General features: G+C 30.7%; 3 non-coding genes and 1 pseudogene across 3 annotated transcripts; all 4 read left to right on the forward strand.

The window, feature by feature from the left end:
* The first annotated feature begins 380 nt into the window (after positions 1-380).
* LOC117125025 lies at positions 381-554 on the forward strand (annotated as a pseudogene).
* Positions 555-1,604: 1,050 nt separating this feature from the next.
* On the forward strand, positions 1,605-1,769 carry LOC117125022. The gene has a single exon (XR_004448056.1). It is a non-coding gene; the product is annotated as a U1 spliceosomal RNA (small nuclear RNA).
* A 630-nt stretch (positions 1,770-2,399) lies between these two features.
* On the forward strand, positions 2,400-2,564 carry LOC117125020. Its single transcript, XR_004448055.1, has one exon. It is a non-coding gene; the product is annotated as a U1 spliceosomal RNA (small nuclear RNA).
* Positions 2,565-3,617: 1,053 nt separating this feature from the next.
* Positions 3,618-3,782, forward strand: LOC117125024. Its single transcript, XR_004448058.1, has one exon. It is a non-coding gene; the product is annotated as a U1 spliceosomal RNA (small nuclear RNA).
* Positions 3,783-4,336: the final 554 nt, after the last annotated feature.

Consider the following 4,336-nt stretch of genomic DNA (forward strand, 5'->3'; position numbering starts at 1 on the left):
ACATATGTATATATATATATATATATATATATATATATGATCAACTTTAAATAGTTAAAAAATTTGATTGCTTACTAAAAAATATAAGTTTCCTTAAAGTGGGGTAGATTTTCAAGTTTATTATAGTTTTACGTATCAATATAGCGCTTTTAGGCGTATTGTACTACCTGATGGCAAACAATGACCTCATTGTTGAAACACATTGACTTGGAGTTAGTAGAATAATTTGCATATTTAATATAATCAGAAAACCTTTGTAATACATAATTATCGGTGTATTATTTATACTTGAAAGGATATACGCTAACTATAAAAATTAACGCCTGTAGGCAACATTATTTCTAATATTAGTATATAAAGAATATTGTCGATCGTAAAGCATACTTATCTGGCACAGGAGTGACTTTGATCAAGAAGGAATGTCCCCCCCCCCCCAAAGTGAAGCCTCGGCATTGCACTTGGCTGAGGTTGGCCCTTATGATTCCCGAAAATGTGGGGAACTCGGGTGACGTATAATTTATGGTAGCGGGGGACGGCGTTCGCGCTAACCCAAACACGAATATAAAGATAGAATTAATATTTAAACGCTTTAGAAATAGTATTGCTGTTTGCTTCAATGTGGTGAACTTTTGTAATAATAGTTTTACTGGTACTAAAAAAACAAACAAACAAAAAACTGCTACCGTTATGAACTAGAAAATATATAATATATAGGCCCTATGCTTGATTTGTATATTCCGCTATCAAGTAAAAATGCCATATATTTATACCGAATTTTTTTTTTTTAATTTTGTATTTGTACAAATATATTCTATAATCAACTTCAAATCGTTAAAAAGCTTAATTGCTTACATTTATTTTGTATTTGTACAAATATATTCTATCATCAACTTTAAAGCGTTAAAAAGTGTAATTGCTTACTAAAAAATGAAAGAGTTTTTTTGGGGTGGGGAGATTTTTTAGTTTATTACCGTATAGTTTTAAAATGTAAACACGTTAGAAAGAGTATTGGTGTTTTCTTGAATGTGGTGCAGTTTTTGGAAATAAGGGTACAAACTATCACCATTATGAACTAGAAAATAGGTCTATATAGGATATTATACTTGATTTGTATATTTCGCTGTCACACCGAAATGGCATATATATATATATGTATATAATGTTTTTATTATTATGTTTTCTTCAAATATATTCTATGATCAACTTTATGTGAGAGTTTCTTTGAGGTGGGGGAGATTTTCAAGTTTATTATAGTTTTACGTATATCAATATAGCTTTTAGGCGTATTGTAGGCTACTACCTGATAGCAAACAATGACCTCTTTGTTGAAACACATTGATCAGGAATTAGTAAACTAATTTGCATATTCAATATAATCAGAAAACATTTGTAATACAGAATTATTGGTGTCTTATTTATACTTGAAAAGATATACGCTAACTATAAAAATGAAATTTTATATACAAAAATTGTAATATTTATATTATGATGAGATGATCGTAATGAAAATCTTAAAAGCCAGAAGAAAAGAAAAGTGTTGAAATGACACCTGTAGGCCACAATATTTCGAATAGTATACTAAAGAATATTGCCGATGGCAAAGCATACTTACCTGGCACAGGAGTGACTTTGATCAAGAAGGAATGTCCTCCCAAGGTGAGGCCTCGGCATTGCACTTGGCTGAGGTTGACCCTTGCGATTCCCCCAAATGTGGGGAACTCGGGTGTATAATTTATGGTAGCGGGGGACTGCGTTCGCGCTAACCCCTAACACGAATTGAAAGATAGAATTAATATGTAAACACTTTATGAAAGAGTATTGGTGTTTTCTTGAACGTGGTGCAGTTTTTGGAAATAACGGTACAAATTATCACCATTATGAACTAGAAAATAGGCCGCTATAGGATATATGCCTGATTTGTATATTTCGCTATCACGTCGAAATGGCATATGTATAATGTTTTTATTATTATATTTTCTACAAATGTATTCTATGACTAACTTTTATGTGAGAGTTTCTTTGGCATGGGGAGATTTTCAAGTTTATTATAATTTTACGTATATTAATAGAGCTTTTAGGCGTATTGTAGGCTACTACCTGATGGCAAACAATTACCACTTTGTTGAAACACATTGATAAGGAATTAGTAAACTAATTTGTATATTCAATATAATCAGAAAACATTTGTAATACAGAATCATTGGTGTTATATTTATACTTGAAAAGATATACGCTTATAAAAAATAAATTTAAAAGATTTAAATACAAAAATTGTATTATTTATTATAAGATGATCGTAATGAAAATTTTAAAAGCCAGAAGAAAAGAAGTGTTGAAATGACACCTGTAGGCCACAGTATTTCTAATATTATACTAAAGAATACTGTCGATGGCCAAGCATACTTACCTGGCACAGGAGTGACTTTGATCAAGAAGGAATGTCCTCCCAAGGTGAGGCCTCGGCATTGCACTTGGCTGAGGTTGACCCTTGCGATTCCCCCAAATGTGGGGAACTCGGGTGTATAATTTATGGTAGTGGGGGACTGCGTTCGCGCTAACCCCTAACACGAATTTAAAGACAGAATTAATATGTAAACACTTTAGAAATAGTATTGCTGTTTGCTTGAATGAGGTTACGCCAGTACAGAAAAACTTACACCGTTATAAACTTGAAACTATAGGATATCTTTGATTTGTATATTTCGCTATTAATGAGAATTGGCCTATATTTTATATCGAATGTTGTTATTTTTTCGTATTTGTATAAAATATAATATTCTATAATGAACTTATAATCGTTAAAAATGTAATTGCTTACTAAAAGTAAGAGTTTCTTCGGGGTGGGGAGATTTTCAAGTTTATTATATTTTTACGTATATCAATATAACTTTTAGGCGTATTGTATACTACTACCTGATGGCAAACAATGACCTCTTTGTTGAAACACATTGATCAGGAATTAGTATACTAATTTGCATATTCAATATAATCAGAAAACATTTGTAATACAGAATTATTGGTGTCTTATTTATACTTGAAAAGATATACGCTATGAAAATGAACCGTTATAAACTTGAAGGATATATAATTGATTTGTACATTTCGCTATTAATGAGAATTGGCCTATATTTTATATCGAATGTTGTTATTTTTTCGCATTTGTATAAAAAATATTCTATAATCAACTTAAAATCGTTAAAAATGTAATTGCTTATTAAAAGTAAGAGTTTCTTCGGGGTGGGGAGATTTTCAAGTTTATTATATTTTTACGTATATGAATATAACTTTTAGGTGTATTGTATACTACTATACCTGATGGCAAGCAATGACCTCTTTGTTGAAACACATTGATCAGGAATTAGTAAACTAATTTGCATATTCAATATAATCAGAAAACATTTGTAATACAGAATTATTGGTGTCTTATTTATACATGAAAAGATATACGCTAACTATGAAAATGAAAATTTTACATACAAAAATTGTAATATTTATATTATGATGATATGATCGTAATGAAAATCTTAAAAGCCCGAAGAAAAGAAAAGTGTTGAAATGACACCTGTAGGCCACAGTATTTCTAATATTATACTAAAGAATATTGTCGATGGCAAAGCATACTTACCTGGCACAGGAGTGACTTTGATCAAGAAGGAATGTCCTCCCAAGGTGAGGCCTTGGCATTGCACTTGGCTGAGGTTGACCCTTGCGATTCCCCCAAATGTGGGGAACTCGGGTGTATAATTTATGGTAGCGGGGGACTGCGTTCGCGCTAACCCCTAACACGAATTTAAAGGTAGAATTGATATGTAAACACTTTACAATTAGTATTTCTGTCTGCTTGAATGAGGTTATGCGGGTACAGAAAAGCTTACACCGTTATAAACTTGAAAATATAGGATATGTTTGATTTGTATATTTCGCTATTAATGAGAATTGGCCTATATTTTATATAGAATGTTGTTTTTTTTTCGTATTTGTATAAAATATATTCTATAATCAACTTATAACCGTTAAAAAAGTAATTGCTTACTAAATGTAAGAGTTTCTTTGTTGTGGGGAGATTTTCAAGTTTATTATAGTTTTACGTATATCAATATAGTTTTTAGGTGTATTGTAGGCTACTACCTGGTGGCAAACAATGACCTCTTTGTTGAAACACATTGATCAGGAATTAGTAAACTAATTTGCATATTAAATATAATCAGAAAACCTTTGTAATACAGAATCATTGATGTTATATTTATACTTGAAAAGATATACGCTTATAAAAACTAACTTTGAAAGATTTAAATACAAAAATTGTATTATTTATTATAATAAGATGATCGTAATG

This window comes from Anneissia japonica, unplaced genomic scaffold (genome assembly GCF_011630105.1).
Source record: "Anneissia japonica isolate Jap-2015-1 unplaced genomic scaffold, ASM1163010v1 scaffold2878_len565122_cov162, whole genome shotgun sequence".
NCBI classification, from domain to species: Eukaryota; Metazoa; Echinodermata; class Crinoidea; order Comatulida; family Comatulidae; genus Anneissia; species Anneissia japonica.